General features: G+C 50.6%; 2 pseudogenes; both read right to left on the bottom strand.

Moving 5' to 3' along the window:
* Positions 1–298: 298 nt before the first annotated feature.
* On the bottom strand, positions 299–971 carry LOC100389429 (NADH dehydrogenase [ubiquinone] iron-sulfur protein 8, mitochondrial pseudogene; annotated as a pseudogene).
* Positions 972–16,421: 15,450 nt separating this feature from the next.
* LOC144577504 (netrin-G2-like) lies at positions 16,422–19,680 on the bottom strand (annotated as a pseudogene).
* Positions 19,681–21,106: the final 1,426 nt, after the last annotated feature.

The following is a 21,106-nucleotide window of genomic DNA, read 5'->3' as shown; positions in this document are numbered from 1 at the left end:
AATAAAACCTAGGAAGCATTTTCTGACCTTCCCCTGAAGCAGGTCTTAAAACCCTCATACCCTTCCTATACCCAGAGAAAAGGAACATCGTAATCTCTGAAGATAAAGGCACACAGAAAGGAATTGGAATAAACAGGCCTTGCTAAATTTCCCCCACTTTTGTACACTCTGCTCAACCCCTTTGTCCTGTTATATTTCTCCACAGCTGTCCACTCGTCATGAAACCTCATATAAAAACACTCAAGTTTCACTGCTTCTTCAGGGCTTCGTTTTCTGTCTTTCCTTTTTTTTTTTAGGGTCAGAGCGGTTTTATTGGGTAGTAGCCTGCGGGCAGAGGGTGGGGCATCACCGGTACAGGTAGCCTGGATGTTGGCTATCTCTGCCTCCCACTTGTCCCCGTTGTTGAGCAGCTTCTCCTTGTTGTACAGCAACTCCTCATGCGTCTCCGTGGAGAACTCAAAGTTGGGGCCCTTGACTATGGCGTCCACGGGGCAGGCCTCCTGGCAGAAGCTGCAGTAGATGCACTTGGTCATGTTGACGTCATAGCGTGTGGTCTGTCAGCTGCCATCAGCTCTCGGCTCAGCCTCGATGGTGATGGCCTGGGCAGGGCAGATGGCCTCGCAGAGCTTGCAGGCAATGCGGCGTTCCTCCCCAGATGGGTACCGGCACAGGGCATGCTCCCCACGGAAGCGAGGGCTCAGTGGGCCCTTCTCAGAGGGATAGTTGATGGTAGCCGGCTCCCGGAACAGGTAGCTCAGGGTCATGGCCAGGCCTCGGAGGAGCTCGGTCCACAGCAGGGTCTGGGCTGCCCGGTCAGTCACTGACCTCATGTCCATCTTGGGCTCCTGCATGTCCACATGCTTGTAGGTGGTTGCCACTGCACTGCTGTGGAGGCTCCGGCTACCGGGAGGTCCTGCACGGGCAGCCTGGGCCAGGGCCCACAGCAGCATGGGTGTGGTCAAGCAGCGCATCTTGAAGCACCGCTACTTGCCTTAGGGCCTTCATTTTCTTTATAAAAGCTCCCAGTCACCTAAAACTTACATTAAATAAATGTGTATGCTTTTGCCTTGCTAATCTGTCTGTTGCTACAGGAGCTCCAGCCAATGAACCTAAGATGTCAAAAAAAGAGACATTTTTCTTCCCCTGCATCTGCATTGAATACATATTGGTTTTACAATAATTTTTGTTTTAGATTTTCATACTGTTCAGGTGACATTTTAACTAGAATATTACATTCATCCTGGGGAAGGCCACAGAGGTGGGGGAATAATTTTTGTAGAGAAAATAAATTTTGTATGTTCTTTAGTTTATTTTCCAGAAGGGAAAATGTACTATCAGAGTTAGGAATATCTTCAGGTTAGTTCTAACTCTCTTCGAATTTGGTTATGAATAAGAATGTGACCTTTTGTCTCCTATAGAAATTCAGGCACTTGAAAAAAGATTTCTTTGAATGAACTTAAAAAAATGACTCAATTTTTGTCAGTATAGATAGCCAAAGGGCCTGGACTAATAAGACCATATTTGAAAGTGTCAGTGTCATGGTGAGCTTTTAAAATTTTAAAGCAATTAATGATGCTTTTAATGTCTCTTACTAGCTTGTATGCTGCTGAGTCATTCCCATGCTTGAAGCTGATTTTGATATTTTCACAGTTCAGATTTCTCTGCAGAAAGTATTTACCAGGTGAAGAAGAGAGCGAGTGTAGTTGCATAGCTGAATTTTTTCCACGCTGTGAGGCTGTCTCAGAATTGGAAACCCCAAGCTTCTGGGAGTCAGGGACAAAGGGCCCAGATGAAGATCTCCCTTTAATTAGGTCTGTGACATGAGACAAGTCACTTTCTCTGTTCTATTGTAGTGTTTCCATATTTATAATATGAAAATATACTATAACTGCCCTCCAGGGCAAAATATATGAGGATAAATTGAGTAAAAGATGTGAGATGTATAAGCTGATGAGAGGCTGTCTTTTTTCCTGGGTCTCACTCCCAGATGACCTCGTACAAATCCCAACTAAGGTGTTAACTGATAATTAGGATGTTAACTGGCAGCCAAGCACTGAGCAACATTTGAGCTTCTATAATAAATGTAAATTAAGTGGGATCACCCCAAATTTCAAGTTTCAGAATCAGACAGTGTCAGCAAGATGTCTGGTTCTGCCCACAGGGAGCACTGGGGGAGAATGTTCTCTGCAGTTTCCCACAGCCTCATTCAATTCTCTTGAAGCTAAAATCCATGAACATAATTATGCATTATCTTTTGCTCAACCATATTCAGCCACGGTTGAGTGGCTTTGTAACCTTGCTCACAGTTGATGTTTGCCTTCCCCTGCTCCTTCAATATGCTCTCATGTCCCCAGAAACACCAGAACAAGTGTTATTAAGATGGACCACCAGTGCTCAGAGAAGGAACAGTCTTTGTTCAAGAATTAGTTACTGGATAAAGTCCAAATAACTAGCATCTTCTCAGTAAAAATCCAAATATGCCAAGATACCCAAAATCCATAGGGAAAAATTGGACAGATTTGACTTATTAAATCTAAAGTTTTCCTCTGTAGCAAAAGCACTAACACCAAACTCAATAACACAACACAAACTGAAAAGTAATTTCAACACATAACAGACAAAGTAATATCCATAATGTATCAACATATCCATAAATCAATAAGGTAAAATATCATACACATTTTCTTCAAGAAACCTTTACTGACCCTACAGTCTAAATCAAGACCCTCATTACATCACTGTATCATCCCTTTTATCTTTCTTTTCTTACACATATCTGTATCCCAGCAGCATTTAACAAACAATCGCCCTGGGCAGGCACTGTGCTACAAGCTACCTATTCACACACAGACAAAAGAGCAACATGACAAGAGCTATCCTGTTCGGCATTATATCACTTTGGGAAGTATTTCTATTTCCAGCTTGTAGACTCCTCTTTATAATTATCTAAACTCAAATATCCTAAAGAATGAAGAGTCCTGTTTTGTACTTATTTAAATTTCAATGAAATATATAATCCAAACAATTTGGTTTTATATGTAAAAATACTTAACATTTAAACTGTATTCTATTTCTCCATATTAAGTGGAAAGTTTTGCTTTGAAGAGGTTTTAAAAATGTAGTATAAATACCAACAAAAAATATACACGTATAAGAAAGCATGAGATGAAAGCATGTGATAGGGCATTTTATGTAAAATTAAAGATACTGCTGAAGCTTGATTCTCTGTCCCTAGGGTAGCTATTTCTTTGTGACTAAAGTTTAATAATGTTACCATGGAGCATTAAAAAGAAAATATACTTATTCAAAATAAAGAACCTTTCAAAAAATGTAAGTGTTGTCCTGTATGTGTGTCTTTAAAAATAAAATATTTATTTTCACTACAACTGATTCATTAGAGACAAACCATCTGTTTTCTGGTTTGTTTGACAGAAGTCATTTTTTTTCAGTATTGAAGCCTTCTAACCAGTGGATACTGTTATCCATACAAGAAATGATCAAATCTAAACTCCCTCTCTCCTTTGTTTCTTTTAACTCCTAAGCATTACGATGACTTTCTGGGTGGTGTTGGGGGGAGCGGAAGGAAAGCCAATTCTTGAATCATCTTAGCATCAAGTCACAGGGAATTCACAAATTGTTCCTTTACATTGGTTACGGTGTAGTCATTAAGTGGCTCTGCACCAGGCCAGCCAAGCAAGGGTTAAATCCCTACCCCAGGATGCCCTGAAACTGCTGCCAACAAGATACCAATTAGGCTCAATAGACCAGCAGGAACTCCTTGTAGCCATGTGGATGAGCATAATTGACAGCAGGAAGGTGCAAGGGTACAAGCCGGCAGCAGGGAACGCAGTGGGACAAACTGGAAGCAGAGTAAGTAGGAACAGGCAAGTGTGAAGTTGAATCTGGGCTTTGGCACGTGTATACTTTATGTGAGTGGCTTGATCAGTTGGAAAATCTTGTCTCACCTTGGACTGGTGCTATCTCAGTTGAAGTGGTGCAGTGTGCAACACCCTGGAATACTGCATTAGGCCAAGAAGATAGGCTTGCTTTTCCAATGAAGCCAAATGTCCACTCTTTATAACAGGTCGCCTTTTTAGTAGACATGGAACACCAGAAAGGCAGATTAAGAGAATTACCTGAACAATGCGCTCAAAGGCAAAGGCTCTCTCACTTGCTGACAGGTTCCCTCCCCTCTCCATTCAGCTCCCGATTCTGATCAGGTCCAAACCCCTAGGAGAATACAAAGGCAGTCTTAAGCATTATTATAAATATTAGACTAAATTTTAGTTGATAAATTTGGAGAATAAAGGCAATGATTTAGGAAGCAGGCTTCACGTAAATCATTGATGAGAGTACAGGAGCAAGTCATGCATTATTCTTTCATTTATCACATCTATCTAAAAATAAAGAAATAATAATGGAACATTGAAAAGTATATCATACTCACATGCTTTCAAAAGAAGCATTTATTGAGCAGCTACTGTGTACTAGATCCCTTCCAAAACTCAAAGTCCATTTGATTTAGTAAGAGAAATCGACATGTTAGTAAACATTTATTTCTACAGTGTGTGATGAGTGCAACCTTAGAGGTAATAACAAGATACAAGCAAACACCAAGAAAAAAGTGGTCAGATCTAACCCAGAGGTTTAGGAAGATGCTTAAGGCAAGCTTTAACCTAAGCCTTTAGGTTGAGCAGAAGTCTGGTTTGCAGTTGAAGGTGGAAGTGAGAATGGGATGTCTAAAGATTCAGATGAATGAAGCAATAAAAATATACTCAGTGACTCCAAGTACTTCAACATGGGGCTAGGGTGCAGTTTGATGAGGAAAGTGGGGGAAGATATTTTTGACCGATCTATGCTTTTGACTTCTTTATGAAAGCAAATGATAGCTATTGAAAGATTTAAACAAGGAAGCCATCTGCAGATGAAAATGAGCATTATGAAGGCAAAGAGGGGAATAGATTGAAGGGGATGTAGGCCGGGTCCAGGGAAGCCAGCTAAAGAGCCAACTGTTAAAGTTCTTATGGGAAATGTTGGGGGCCTGAGACGACTTTTGATTATAAAAAGGTGACTTCAAAAAGAACAGCATTGCATCGTTAAGTCCCAAAATGGGTTGTACTAAAGCTTCATGCTATATGGTGCTCCGAGAAGGAGAGCAATGAACTAGAGAGCTGTGGTGCTGGCTGCATAAGGAGAGGAGAGAGGAGAGAAGGTGAGGGGGGTATGCAGGCAAAGGCACTAATTGCACTGCATGTAATTGGAAATTATGCTCTTTACTTAGAACTACATTAAAATCTGTCACCATGGCCTGAACTGGAGATAAATGTAGCAATAAATTCAAACGTTAAAGAAGGAGGAACAGAAAATAGGATAGAAAAATGTATTTTAGCTAAGTTAGTCTTCTATCACTGTGGCTCAGGTTCTGCTGCTGGAAAACAGGACTAAAATCTCTGCTATGAGGCAGAGATTTTAAATCTCTTAGGCAAAGAGGATTCATACCACCTGTTCAGCATCTGCGTAATCTCTCTGGGAAAAGAATGAGTATTACATCATTTTAGAAACATTTTCACAGTCTACCCTTCTCTTTCCTTTAGGAATTAATTCATGGAAATCTTCCTACAATGGTTTCTTCAGGAGTGATTATACTCTGATCTCCCCACCTTGGCTCCAGACTTAGAGGCCCTCTTTCCCAAATGGAAAGAAGCCCTCTGTGAACTCTCTCCAGCTGGACCTGCAAGAACCAACCAGGCCCTCACCTGTTTGATGGTCCACTCTGAGATCTGCATTTTAGGAAGCTCATTCTGGATGCTAAATGGAGAATAAGTTGGAGAAAAATAAAAGCAGCAAGCCAGCAATGGTTGTCTATACTGGATGGTAGCTAAAGTAATGAAGAGAAATGCATAGATTTGAGAGCTATTTATCAGTGTTTCAGGAGCTAATCAATTATGGGGGAGAGCAAAAAGGAAGCATCAAGGAAAATTCTTAGGCTTTTGACCCAAGCACTCAAATAGCTGCTGGTTCCATTTATTGAGCTAAGGGACATAAGGTTCAGAAAGTTCAATTGCAGACTTTGTGAAATTGAGACACCCATGAGACCTCTAAGTAGAACTGTCCAGTAGTCCAGATATGCATGTCTGGAGATCCAGATAAAAACCTGGACTGAATAAAGTGATTCTGGTGTCATCAGCATATAGATAACAACATTGGGATCTCCCCGGGGTGAGTACAAATAGCCAGACCCCAGAGGAACACTAAGAAGACAGGAAGCCTTTGGTGAAGACCAAGACATTCTACTAGAGAGGTAGGAGACAAACCAGAGGAGTGAAATTCATAGAAATGTACAAAAAGGAGAGCATTGTTAACACTATGAAACACCACTGAGAAGTCAAGATAATTACAAAAAGTGCTTATATATCCAAAAGACTATAAATCGTTCTACTACAAGGACACATGCACACGAATGTTCATTGCAGCACTGTTTACAATAGCAAAGACCTGGAATCAACCCAAATGCCCATCGATGATAGACTGGATTGGGAAAATGTGGCACATATACACCATGGAATATTATGCAGCAATCAGAAATGATGAGTTCGTGTCGTTTGTAGGGACATGGATGAATCTGGAGAACATCATTCTCAGCAAACTGACACAAGAACAGAAAATGAAACACTGCATATTCTCACTCATAGGCGGGTGATGAAAAATGAGAACACATGGACACAGGGAGGGGAGTACTAAACACTGGGGTCTATAGGGGGGAAAGGGGAGGGCCAGTGGGAGGGGGAGGTGGGGAGGGATTGCCTGGGGAGAAATGCCAAATGTGGGTGAAGGGGAGAAAGCAAACAAAACACACTGCCATGTGTGTACTTATGCAACTGTATTGCATGCTCTGCACATGTACCCCAAAACCTAAAATGCAATAAAAAAAAAGAAACCAAAAGCTGGGCCCCAGAATTCCACCCTCCCTGGCCACCAATTCTGACTCCTCTGCTAGAAGCTCTCCTGGAACTGAGCTCATTGGAGGGACAGACAGACCAGGGACACCCGCACGTGCAGCTTCTCGGTGTCCACGGGGGGGAGAGACAAGGGCTGGAAGTGGTGCCTGGACTTCCAGCCACTCTAACTGGAGGCCCCAGGAGCTGACATTCCTCCAGCCTCCTGCCTCATCCTGTCCTACCTGCCTTCCTGCTTGGCTTTTCTTAACACAACTTCTGATGTTACTAAGAATGCTCCTATCTGTAGAATACTTTCCACAATTCCAGAACTTTCCCATCATTTTTTTTGAGATGGAGTCTCACTCTGCCACTCAGGCTGGAGTACACTGGTGTGATCTCAGCTCACTGCAACCTCCACCTCCCAGGTTCAAGCAATTCTCCTGCCTCTGCCTCCTGAATAGCTGGGATTACAGGAGCACACCAACACCCCTGACTAATTTTGGTATTTTAATTTTGTCTATCTTTAAAATTGTGTGGACCATGCCAGGTGCCATGGCTGATGCCTATAATCCCACCACTTTGGGAGGCTGAGGCGAGAAGAGCCTTGGAGGATCGCGAGGTTAGGAGTTCGAGACCAGCCTGACCAACATGGTGAAACCTCATCTCTGCTAAAAATACAAAAGTTAGCCAGACATGGTGGCAGGCACCTGTAGTCCCAGCTACTCGGGAGGCTGAGGCAGGAGAATCGCTTGAATCTGGGAGGCAGAATTTGCAGTGAGCAGAGATTTGCTGTACTTCAGCCTGGGTGACAGAGCATGATTCCGTCTCACACACAAAAAAGAAAAGATAGACAATGTAGTTGCCAATGTTTGAAAATCCAAAGATTTACATTAAGCTCGAGATTTCTGTTTTTTCTTGAAACATCTAAAGCAGGGGTCCCCAGCCCCCACAAGGTGAGCAGTGAGTGAGCATTACTGCCTGAGCTCCACCTCCTGCCAGATCAGCAGTGGCATTCAGTTCTCCTAAGGCTCGAACCCTATTATGAAATGTGCATTCAAGGGATCTATGTTGTGTGCTGCTTATGGGACTCTAATGCCTGATGATCTGAGATGGAACAGTGTCACCTGAAAGCCATCCCCCCCAACCAATTATTTGTGGGAAAATTGTCTTCCATGAAGCTGGTCCGGGAGGAATGCTGATCTAAAGAACTGGCAACTCTAGGGCTTACGTCCCGCTGGCATGTCCAGTCTGAACTGAGGCTGCTTCTCACTCCAGACTTCTCTTGGCTGCCCCAGTGGCTGGCAGACGGCTGTCCAGCCTGGCATGCACAGCAGTACGCATTTGCTGCCGGCCCAGCAGACAGCTGGCTAGCTGGGGGTGAGCCCAAATGTCCCAACTCATAGATTTCTTGCTACCCTGGAGCTCTGCCCCAAATACTGTGGGTATTTGTGGCTGGTCTTCCAAGAAGGATGTCAGGTGCTACCTGATAGCTTCTGTGTCCCCAGGGGGTTCCAGGAGGTGAGGCTGGGCATCTCCAGACCTGTCTGGGGCCTCCCCAACCCTGCCATGGACCTAAGGGCCATGCCCCCTCCCAGAGCCTGCACACTCCTTCTAGGGCACCCAGGATCTGGGCCTGGGAAGGGTGACTGGTTGGGGGATCCAGGCCCGGCCACCCCACCACGTGCTGGCTGCAGCTGAGGACTCCAAGGGTGTGTCTTTGAGCCCAGCCTTTCAGGTTGTTGTGAAGGGACTGCTTGGCTAGGACTGGCTGCATTTTATTCAGCAGCTTGAAGGCGACTTTAAATATTTAGACACATGGGACAGGGGCCTCCATCTGCACTCTTGTTCCTGCCCTGGAAATGCAAGGGGTGGGGTGTCAACACCCAGAGGCCAGGATCTGGTCTCCAGGCTTAGCATTGCCTGGCTGTGCCAACCTCAGGCCACAGGTCTCAAAGCCACCCCACCAAAGGCATTGTCCAGGCCTGCATGCCTCAGCACCTCAAGTCTGGCCTGGGCTGTGAGGGCCTCCAGGAACCCCATCCCAACTTATAGGCCTGCTGTCTCCATAGATGACCCACAGGCTCAGCTTCTTGGGAATTGGCCCTACCTGGCCCCCACATTCCTGCTGGGCCCAGCCAAGGGGCCTGTGCATCCTTTCTTGGGTATGGGAAAGCCTCTGAAGGCAGGTGGCACAGTCAGCTGTGCCTGCTAGAAGGGGCACTGGAACCTCCATTTCCTGGCCCCTAACATCCCATTCACACCCCACCTCCCCATTCCTGAGCCTCCCTCTGCACTCATCCCCCTTCCCCCAACCCTGTCCCCAATCCTAAACCTCCTGTGGGCAGCAGCAGAAAGGGGATGGAGGTGGCTTTTGTTTGAGAAACAGGCACAGAAGTTTAAGGGGCCTGCTGAGTCAGGCTGGGCTTGGTCAGGTGAGGGTGGTGGGGCGGGCAGGGGCTTAGGGAGTCTTTTTGTCCTTTTTTTATTTTTATTTTTGAGATGGGAATCTGGTTCTGTCACCCAGGCTGGAGTGCAGTGGCATGATCTTGGCTCACTGCAACCTCCACCTCCTGGTTTCAAGTGATTCTCCTGCCTCGGCCTCCAGAGTAGCTGGGATTATAGGCATGCATTACCATACCCAGCTAAGTTTTGTATTTTTAGTAGAGCTGAGGTTTCTCCATGTTGGTCAGTCTGGTCTCAACCTCCTGACCTTGTGATCCGCCCACCTTGGCCTCCCAAAGTGCTGGGATAATAGGCATGAGCCACTGCACCTGGCCTCCTGGTCCTTCTTGTTGGCACAAAAGCTTGGGTCCCTCTGCAGATTATGAAGAATCTCAATCCTGCCTGGTGTGTATGGCAGGTGGAGGCAGGGGGCCTACCGGGAGCACCGGGAGGGCAGAACCTGCGTCTGTCTGGTTCACTGGGCCAGGCTGGGCACACTGAGGTGCTAAGGATATGATGAGTGAGAAAGGGAGCATGAGTGACCCTGCACCCTCCTGGCAGGTTCTGGGGAGGGGGACAGAGAGGAAACAGAGCAACCACAGCAGCTGACACTTAGGGATCACTGACTTTGTGCCTGGCCCTGCTCTAAACACCGCAGGGCTCAACGCATTGGCTCCTTACAATAGCCTGATGCTGCAGGCACTACTTTCAACCCCCACATTTCACAGACAAGACAGCCAAGGCACAGAGAGACCGAAGAATTTGCCCAAGGTCATACAGTTGGCAGATGGTGGGAGACAGGTTCGAGCCCAGGTCAGATTCCAGAGCTCACTCCTGTAACCCCTTTCTTTCTGTCTGGGGAGTTGCCCTCCCATTCAAGGGCAGAAATGTGGACACTAGGTCAGCTGTGAAAGGCATGAGCTCCCAGGACTCTGGGCCTCACCCCAGTTGCTCCTAGCTGGGTCCCAAGGGCCACCTGCTCCATCAGCCAGGGAGCAAGCCTCTGGCCAGAAGCCATCTGGAGCACTTTAGCTGCAGGTGCCTCCACCTGGCCACCCCTGCAGGACAGCACAGACTCTTGTGTCACCAGGAGCACAGGTGCTGGGCCAGACCCTGAGGTGTCAGAAGGGCACTTGGCAACCCCACCCCCACCCCTGGGAGCAGGAGTCCTACTGCCAGCGGGCCCAGGCCGGGAGGGGAAGAGGGTGAGGCTGGGCAAAAAAATGAAAGGTGGGGCTTGGCATTTCTTTTGTATTTTTTTTGAGATTCAGTCTCACTCTGCTGCCCAGGCTGGAGTGCAGTGGTGCAATCTCGTATCATTGCAACCTCTGCCTCCTGGGTTCAAGGGATTCTCCTGCCTCAACCTCCTGAGTAGTTGTGACTACAGGCACCTGCCACTACGCCCAGCTAACTTTTATTTTTATTTTTTGAGACAAAGTCTTGCTCTGTTGCCTAGACTGGAGGGCAGTGGCTTGATCTCAGCTTACTGTAAACTCTGCCTCTCAGGATCAAGCGATTCTCCTGCCTCAGCCTTCTGTGTGTCTGGGATTACAGGTTCCCAACATGACACCCAGCTAATTTTTGTATTTTAAGTAGAGATGGGGTTTCGCCATGTTGACCAGTCTGGTCTGGAACTCCTGACCTTAGGTGATCCACCTGCCTTGTCCTCCCAAAGTGCTGGATTACAGGTGTGAGCCACTGCTCCTGGCCCGCTTTCCCTTCTCTTATCTTGCTGTCCTGACATGTGTCTGAGAGCTCTGCAACCCTTCACATAATATCCTCTGCTGCTTAAATCACCTGGTGTTGTGTTTTGGTGCTTGTGGCTAAGGTCCCTGTCCAGGATGCTCTCAGAACTCTGGTGCGTGGAGCTATAAGATGGCTGTATTATATTAATTGATCCCACTCTCAGCATCACTGCAGGGACCCTTGAAATAAGACATGTCCAGCCTCAGTGCTAGGGCTTAGCAAATGCGGGGGTTGGGGGTGATGTCTGAGTGTGGTTGGTTTTATTTTATTTATTTTTTATGGAAAAACACTAGAAATGCCTGGGTGCTTTGGCTCATGCCTGTAATCCCAGCACTTTGGGAGGCCAAGGCAGGTGGAACACCTGAGGTCGGGAGTTTGAGACCAGCCTGACCAACATGGAGAAACCCCTTCTCTACTAAAAATATAAAAAATTAGCCGGGCATGGTGGCGCATGTCTGTAATCCCAGCTACTTGGGAGGCAGAGGCAGGAGAAATGCCTGAACCCAGGAGGCAGAAGTTGAGGTGAGCTGAGATTGTGGCATTGCACTCCAGCCTGTGGAACAAGAGTGAAACTCTGTCTCAAAAAGGAAGGAAGGAAGGAAGGAAGGAAGGAAGGAAGGAAGGAAGGAAGGAAGGAAGGAAGGAAAGAAGGAAGGAAAAAGAAAGGCAGAAAGAAGGACAGAAGAAAAGGAAGAATGAAAGGAATAAAGAAAGAAAGAAAAAGGAAGGAAGGAAGAAGAAAAAGAAAGAAAGAGACACTGGAAATATCTATGAGAAAAATATTAGCAGTTATGCTGCACGTGGTCACTCATGCCTGTAATTTTAGCACTTTGGGAGACTGAGGCATGAGGATGACTTGAGACCAACATGGAAAACACAGTGAAACTTCGTCTCTACTAAAAATACAAAAAATTAGCTGGGCGTGGTGATGTGGGCCTGTAGTTCCAGCTACTCAAGAGGTTGAGGTGGGAGGATAGTTTGAGCCCAGGAGGCTGAGATTGAAATGAACCCAGATTATGCCACTGCACTCCAGCCAGGGTGACAGAGACTCAGTCTCAAAAGAAAAAGAAGAAAATATTAAGTTTATTAATTCTGGATGAAGAGTTGTGGGTGAGTTTAATTCAAAATTATTATGATTTTGCTTTTCTGTATTTTTGAACTTCCCTACAAGTTGTAATATGTGATTTAAAAGGAAAAATAAATAAGTAATGTTTTTCTTCCTGGGGTCTTTCCCTTAACTCTTCTGTCTGGGATGTGCCTGGATGGACCAGGCCCCTGGGGAGAGAGGGAGGTGGGCCCAGGTCTGCCGGGAGATGCTGCTGACTGCTCTCCAGGCTTCCATAACTGCCTCATAACCATAAGGCATGGGCTGGGCAGGAAATGCCAATGCAGCAATTCCGCTTATTTAGGGGAGTAGGTGGGGGCAGGGGACAAGCCAGGCTGCCACAGAGGGCAGTGGGAGGCATTTCCCTTGACAGCAGAGCCATTTGGATGAAGCCAGGCTCCCCAGGGCTCCTTGCTCAGCCTGACCTGGCTGTGAGTGCCAAAGGAGGGAGGCAGCTGAAGGAATGAAGGTGGGGGATAGCTGCGGCCGCCCACTGGGAGGTGGATGCCCCATGTCTTCCAGGGCTGCTTAGCCTGAGGGTGAAGCACTGGGCTTGAGTTAGGCAGCCCTGGGTTCAACTCTCACCTCTGCTTCTTAGCAACTGTGACTCCAGGCAAGTGCCTTTGTCTCTCCCAGCCTCTGCTTACCCCTCTGTAAAATGGGCCTGACAATTCCTTCCTCCTGAGGCGTGATTCTCAATCCAGGACGATCTTGCTCCCTCTTTGGCAATTACTGGAGGTACTTTGGGTTGCAACAACTGGGGGCGGGGCACGTTGAAGTGCCACATGGAAGCCAGTGATGCTGCTGCACATCCCACGTGCAGAGGGCACCCCCCTACCCCGCCACAGAGAATTATCCAGACCCCAAGGTCAATGGTGCCAAGGTTGAAAACCTTGCCCAGGATGCAGGTGAGGGTTAATGCAATAATGCAAGTACGGTGCCTGGGCATGCGGTGATGATGATTCAAGCCTCGAAATGCGAGCCTTTTCCCGTAACCTCCCAAAACCAGATGTCAAAACATGAGCTCTGGGGACAAGGGTGTGCCGTTTAGAAGAGAACAATCTGGGACTTTTGGCTCCACTGACCTTGTTTTCTCCTTCTCCTGCTGCTTGGAAGATGTTAAGAGTTTTTCTAAATGGCCACTGGTAACATTCCCTCCAACCTCCAGGAAGATCAGGGCGTCTGTGTGTCCCTGGTGACTGGGGCTGCCACTCTGATTTACAGTGAGCTTCATCTCCCTGGCCCTGGGTGCACAGGTCAGTCCCAGAAACGCTGATGCAGTGTGGGCCCAGCTGACAGAGGTTAAGAAAGACAGAATGGGCACACGCAGAGGTCCCCACCTCCCAGAACCCTTGAGGGAGTTCGGGGACACACCCAGGGTGATATAAAGAGGCATGCCCTCTGCACCACCTCATGGGTCTCTTCTCAGCCCCCAGCTGCCCACCTTCTGTACCAGGGGTTTCTACTGCAGCTCCCATGCCAGCCTGGCACTGGTGTCTGACAGAGGGTGGCCCATTTGCCTCCAGGCAAGAACAGTGCTGGGATGCATTGATGCTCCAGGGCCCCCAGCCCTGTGATTTGGCAAGGGCTGGCCACTGGGGCTGGGCCCTGCTTTCCCTGACTCAAGTTCTGCCTCTAGTTCTGCTTCTAGTTGACATTTTATCATCTCGATGACTAGAGGGAAGCATCTGTGTTTACCGACTGCTGCCAGCGCTGCTGTTTTTCTGGGCCCGGCTGCCCTCTGCTCACTTGAAGGCAGGGGCAGTCCTGTTCTAGACAGAGGTGGACTCCTTGCCTGAGTCATGAACAGTCCTCTTCCTGGTGGCCTGAGGGTCATCACAGGAGGCTGTGGCCAAGGAAGGGTGGGTTTCAGTCTCTCTCTGGCTTCAGAGGACTCAGGGGCCCGGAGATCAATCAGGGAGGGCCAAGAACTTGGTAAGTGTGCATGAAACAGAAAACCCAAATTCTAGTGTTTTAATAACGTCAATGTTTTTTTCTCACACATTAAGACATGCAGGCAGTACAGTGGCTTATGCCTGTAATCCCAGCACTTTGGTAGGCCAAGCCCAGAAGATCACTTGAGCCTAGGAGTTTGAGATCAGCCGGGGCAACATAGTGAGACCCCAACTCTATAAAAATAAGTAGATAAATAAAAGCAATGCAGAGGTTGCAGCCAGGGCAAGTGTCCCAGGCTCTGCAACCTCCACCCCCCACCCCCCACCAGCTCCACCCTCCACTGTCCTGAGGGCGACAGTCTTATGCTCAGTGTCTACAGAAGGCTCCTTCCCCAACCTGCTGACTGAAAAGAAGGGGGAGGGATGAGACAAAAACTAGAGGCACAAACTTGGACAGCTGAGGCTTCGTGGGGCATGGAGGAAGGAATGGCTTTTAAGGAACTTTCTGGAAGCCCCACCCATTATTCCTGCTTATATCTCGCTGCCCAGAGTTGTGTCCCCGTCCACTCCTATCCACAAGGTGGCCCAGAAAGGTGTTTTATATGGAAGTTTTGGGTCCCAGGCAGTGGGATTCTGTGCATAAGGAAGAAGGTGAGGGTGGAGACAGGCCAGCTGTGGGAGATGCAGGGTCTGGCGGAAGGCACTTCTGGGTCAGCAGGGTGCTGAGGTGGGAGCTGAGAGAGGAGGCAAGGAGGTGCTGACGTGTGAGCTCAGGACGCTGTGAGTCCTAGGCAGTGTCCTAGTGTACCTCCCCCTCCTTCTCTGTGTTGTAATCTGCTGTCTCCAAGGCCAAGTTTCTTCCACTTGGTCTTAGCTTAGTTTCAGGGACTTGAGGGAAGAACCCAGGTCTAAACCTTGCAGCCAGGGAAGCACCGGTGTGGTGAGAGAAGCCAGTGCCTGGGGCACCTGGAGGTGGAGCAGTAGGAGCAGTTAGCAACGAGGACAGGACCCAGGACTGCTTCAAAATAAACACATGCCAACAGGAGGCTGGACCGAGGGGGAAGTGTGGCCCCCAGGGCTGGTGAGCTGCTGGATCCTCAGAAGCAGAGGCCCCAGGAGAGGAGCTCTGAATCTATGAGCTTCCTCTTGACACTGGCAAACTGCCCCTGTCCCCTCCAGCACCCCTCTCTAATCTTGAGAAGGTAAGGAGGACATGGCTGCTGGCCTGCCTGGGATCTCTGCCCTGCCCGCCTCTGCCCACCTGGCCACCTGAAACTATGGAAGGAGGCGGTGGCCAAATTGTGAGTTCAACTAAATCCAATCCTGACATTGAATTTGAGGCTCTGGCTGCAACAGATCCGAGATGACACATCTGTCGGGGGCAGCCACCCAGAGAGTATCAGTCAGAGCATGGGATTCAATCTCTACTAAGGTTCTCCCTGAGAATTTTCCTTGGACTTCTGTAGAAAAGGGCCCGTGCACTCTGGATTTCTTTTTCAGGAAAGGAGGGAGACAACCCATCAGTGTGGGGAGGCTCCTGGCAGGTAGGACACCTGCAGCCTGGCCACGGGGTGGGAGAGCTTTGCCAGCCAAGCCTGTGAGGTGGGTGGGCAGAACCCACCCCAGAGGGCCTTTCTATGGCAAAGCCCTGGGAAATGATGGCCCCAACAGGGAAACCGTTCTTTAAGGCTCTCTTATGGGTTCCTCTCTAAGCCCCAAACCTGCCCAGCGTCCCCAACACAGAAAGAAAACAGGCCCTGGAGGCAGCAGTGAGCAGACTCTTTACTCCTCAGATTCTATGCCATGGACCCCCGCGGTGACCAGCGTTCCCACCCTGTACCTCCTACAGGGGACAGTGAATGCAAACAAAAATAGTTCTCTACAAATCAGTGTCCAGGCCTCCTACCCACTTCTTCTCTCCCCCTCCCCCAGACGGTGAGTTCCTTGGTCACTGAGCCTCCGGTGAGGCCTGGGGTTTGGTGGGTTGTGGGAAAAATAAAGAAAGAATAAAAAACAGGATCAAGTGAGTGACTGGAATTGTAGGCAACTAGAGGTCGGGGTCCACTGCTACCCGTGAGCCCAGGACAGGCCACGGGGCATCGGCCAGTCCCGTGTATGCCAGTATGGGGGGAGGCAAGACACGGTGTGGGGCGAACAACATTTCTCCAGACCCGTTGGCTCACCGCCAGCCAAAAAAAAGAGAGAGAGAGATTTAAAAAAAAGGAACGGTGCCGTAGATAATAGAAAAGAAAAATGAAACCACATGGCAGGCATGGGGGCCGGAGCCCCAAGGTGCCCCTGCTGCGTGGGGAGGGCAGTGCGGGAGGGAGCACGGGAGGATGGGGGTCCTGCTGAGTAGCCCCTGGGAGCAGCTCTGGCTGCACCCTTCTCACTGCCCAGCCTCAGATGCTGGCCCCACCCCGGGACCCCAGGACCCGCAGCCCCCGGGTGCAGGGCACATTCCCCGGGTGGAGCTCAGTGGCCCAGGCGGGCGGCCAGCCCCAGCAGCAGCAGGCAGCTGAGCAGGGTGATGGGGTGCGGGGCGGCCCCGGGCGCGTGGTCGCAGTCCAGGCCTCCGTCGGCGGCGGCAGGGTCACAGTGGGGCTGCTCACAGCGCACACCAGTGTAGCCGTGTGGGCAGGCACAGCACTGGTTCTGCAGGCAGGTGCCTCCGTTCTGGCACAGCAGCTCGTTGTCGTCGCACACGTTGGCTGCGGGCGGAGGGCACGGTCAGGGCATGGCGTGGACGGGTCCCCCCGCCACCTCCAAGCTCCTGCGAAGCGGGTTGTGTGAGCCCCCGGAGGCGCCATCCGGACTGGGGTTATAGGAGGCTCTGGGCGCGCTGGGTGCGAAACGTCCCCGCTCGGAGGGTCATGGCGCCAGGGCAAGATCTGGACCCTCCAGCCTCCCACCACTGCCCGGCTCCCCTGCCCCACTGGCTTCGGTGCGGTTCTTCAGACACGCCTGCAGTCTCCAGAGCTGTTCATGTGCTGTTCCGTTCCATGCGCCTGGAGCGTCCTTCCACCCTCTGCCCACGGCTAACGCCGACTTGGACAGCCTCCTGCCCTCTGTCCCCACAAACCCCTTCCAGACAACACCAGCTCCGCCCTTCCTGTAGTTCCCACCTGGCACCACTGTGCCCCACATCGCACCAAGCCCCGCCCTGAGCTCCTGGTCCCGCCACTTAATCCGGGCCCCACCCCAGGAACATCCTGTCCCCGCCCTGTCTCGCTAGGCTCCGCCTGCCTCGGCTCTGCCCTATCTCACCAGGCTCTGCCCCATCTCACCAGGCTCCGCCCACTTCCCTGGCCCTTCCCCGTCTTGCTAGGCCCCACCCACTGCCCCTGCCCCAGCCTCACTAGGCTCTGCTCACTGCCTTAGTGCTGCCCCGTCCAGTTTCTGCAGGCCCCGCCCACCAGGGACCAGCGTGCACTCACAGTAGCAGCCCTGGTGCCAGTAGTGCGTGGGGAGGCAGTCATCGCACTTGGGGCCCGCCGTGCCCTCGCAGCACTCACAGAAGCAGGTCTTGTTGCACCAGTCATGCACGGAGTCTATATGGTTGGTTGCAGTTACACTCTGGATGGACACGGGCACGGGTGCATAGTCAGGGCTATCTGTGGGCACCATCTGCTGGGATTCCCACTCTCCGGGTCTCACAGCTGGGTCTCCACACTCCCCAGGGGATTCTCCCCACGCCGGGTCCACGCGGCTGGACTGCAGGTGAGGACTCCCTGGGGTGTCCAGACCTGGAGAGAAGACTCTGGCTTCCTTCCCTGGGATCTAACACCTTCCAGCCCCACCTCCCCCAGCCCTGACACTGGTGTGGCCTGGGTCAGCCCCTTCCCTTCTCTGGGCATCTAGATGGGTCGCTGACCCCTCCTATCTCCAAAGAGCTACAACTCCGACAGATCGCAGGAGCTCAACAGAGGCCACTGAGCACGTCTGGGGCTGCTTTGTTAGGGGGAGGTGGCCCCCTCTCCATAGCTCCTTTACAGGAGAGTGGAGAAACAGCCTATTCCTGCTCCTGGGCCAGGCAGGGGGCAGGCCCGGTTTCCTTGGGGCTCTGCTCTGTGGGAGGGGGCAAATATCCTCCACCCAGAGAAACCTTGTAGCTCAGTGCTAGGTCGAGGCAGGGAGACCCAGGGAGAGGAGGAGGGTGCCAGGGTGGAGGCACCTCTAATGGGATCCAGAGGCCCTGTCTTGTCCCTGCAGCTGGCCCCCTGTGATGTCAGCAGCTTTGATCACTTAGAGTTGATGGAATTACCTGAAGGCTGTCCCCATAATTCAGACGGACAGCTCCAACTTTGCCAGAGCCCTTTCTCTGAGCAGCTAGAGCCTCCTCCTGCGTCGGGGAGGGGCAAAAGTGTCCCAGGGGACCTGGCTGGGCAGGGTTGGGGGACAGCCCCTGGGGTTGAGACCTGGTCTCTACCGACGACAGGGGTAAGGGGTTCTGGGCAACCATTCCAGGCTGGTGGGTTTTAGTTGGTGGTCATGGCTTTGGTCTTTTGGGCTTGTGTGTCTCCTGCCCAGACCCAGGCCCCGATGGGACTTCCTTCTCTACCTCAAAGCCAGTCCTAAAGCAGAACTTGGAAGAAAGCATACCGAGTGCCCACCAGGGGTGAAGAGCAGCCTTATAAGCTGGACCTGGGCTGGTAAAGCATTTGAAGAAAAGTTTCAGCAACAAAAAAGAGCTGAAAACCTTTGATCAGATCTGCCTCCCAATTTGATGAATGAGGAAACCAAGGCCCAGGGAGGGGAAGGGACTTGCCCAAATGCATGCAGCAAGGCCATCTTTTGGCTCTCAGCTGGCATCCACCCCCACCCCAGGAGGAGGGATAGGCTGCTCCTCCACCCTTCCGGAAAGGAGCTATTTAGGGGGACCACCCTCTCACACACACTAGCCCCAGACAGGTGCTCTGTGGCCTCTTCTGAGTGCCTGCCACCTGCCAGAGTCATAGCTCTTTGGAGCCAGAAGGGTTAGTGTCCCCTCCAGTTGCCCAGAGAGGGAAAGGCCACTGGTAAGTTTTGCAACTCCAATTATCCTACAGGAGAACCACAAGGGGAGGCCACTAATAGAACAGCTTCTAGAGCTTTCTGTCCCTAGAGACGCTCAGCTGGATGGGCCCTGAAGTTAGAATTCCACAGCTTCCCCTGGTGATTCTGATGCAGGGGGCCCCAGAGGCCACCTCACAGTGAAGTGCACCCTGCACGCGTTCCAGTGAGTTCCCTGTGGGTGCCCGCATCCTCTCACCAATGCAGATGTTCTCATCGTCCAGCTCCACCAAGCCGTTGCGGTAGTGGCCCAGCCAGCAGTTCTGGCAGTGCTGACCTCATGTGTTGTGCTTGCAGCTGACACAGGTCACCACATTGAGGAAGTCAATGTAGTTGCAGCAGTTGGAGTGGCTGTAGCAATCGCAGTCTGGGCCGGCCAAGAGGGAGAAACACCAATGGTCAGCAAGCATTCAGGGAAACTGAGGCACAGGGCAAGGAAGGACTCACCCCAGGTCATGCAGGGAGGGAGGAAGGCATCTTTGGAAAAGGCCTGGGAAGGTGCCCTAAGCCTTCAACCCTTCTATTGGATTTGGGAAGAGACAGGCCTCCCTGCTTTGGACCTGGAGGAGAACCTGAGTAGGCTGAGCCCAGGGATTCCCACCTGGCCCTGTAGACAGGGAACCAGGGAGGGCCAGTGGGCAGCACCTGCTAATACCTGGCTGGGTGCCAGGGCCAAGTCCTCTCTGAAGGATGGGCGCTTGCTGGGGTAATTAGAAAGTGATTCATGCAAGGAAAGCAGGGTCATGCCACCTGGCCATGCACTGGGGGAGGGACGTGCCTGGGTTCACGGCACTCACCATGGTGAATGAATGCATGCACGGATGCCAGACAAGAGGCAATGGGCCAGGAGCTCCTGCCCGTGCTGCTTTGGAAGATGGCTGGGAGGAAAATCCCAACCTACCGGACTCTTTCTTTTTTCTTTTTCTTTTTCTTTTTTTTTGAGGCGAAGTTTCACTCTTATTGCCCAGGCTGGAGTGCAATGGTGTGATCTTGGCCCACTGCAACCTCTGCCTCCTAGGTTCAAGTGATTTTCCTGCCTTAGCCTCTGGAGTAGCTGAGATTACAAACGCCTTCCACCACACATGGCTAATGTTTTGTTTTTTTTTTTTTTTTTAGTAGAGACGGAGTTTCGCCATATTGGTCAGGCTTGTCTTGAACCCCTGACCTCAGGGGATCTACCTACCTCAGCCTCCCAAAGTGCTGGGATTACAGGCGTTAGCCACTGTGCCCGGCCCAGACTCTTTCTTACCAGCCTGGGCTTTCTGCAAGTTTGGTTGTTTTGCAGGATAATGAGTGAGTGCCACTTTAAAGCAGGGGCCCTGGGAACCTGCTTGCCTCCCACTCGTCCTGGACTGGCTTCTGACTCGCTGTTCCTGGAAGTACATGGTTTCATACCAAGGACCACCACCACCATGTTCTGCTGCCTCCTGCACCCCATCGCTACCTGGTTCTCAGGCTGACTCCTCCCTGATCAGCTCCACTTAGAGGACCAGACAAGCATGTGACCACCTGGGGCAAGGCTTTCAGGGATTAGAGGTGAACACTATAATGTCATGGAGGATTTGGTGAGGAAAGTCGCCTTCTCTATCCTAAGAGTGGGGGGAGGCATCACTTGGTGTTCCTACTAAGGGACACAGTACTCACCCACTCCCCCACTCCCCCAGCAAGAAAGACAATGTGGCTGCCCCTGAACAAGGAAGGACACTGGCTACCCTCTTGAAACACCATCTGTGCATCTTTGTTTTTGAGACAGAGTCTTGCTCTGTCACCAGGCATCAGGCTGGAGTGCAGTGGCGTGATTTCAGCTCACTGAAACCTCTGCCTCCTGTGTTCAAGCAATTCTCCTGCCTCAGCCTCCCAAGTAGCTGGGACTACAGGCATGCGCCACCATGCCCAGCTAATTTTTGTATTTTAATAGAGATGATGTT

This window comes from Callithrix jacchus, chromosome 8, assembly GCF_049354715.1.
Source record: "Callithrix jacchus isolate 240 chromosome 8, calJac240_pri, whole genome shotgun sequence".
Lineage (NCBI taxonomy): Eukaryota > Metazoa > Chordata > Mammalia > Primates > Cebidae > Callithrix > Callithrix jacchus.
This window is presented reverse-complemented; position numbering and strand designations above follow the sequence as displayed.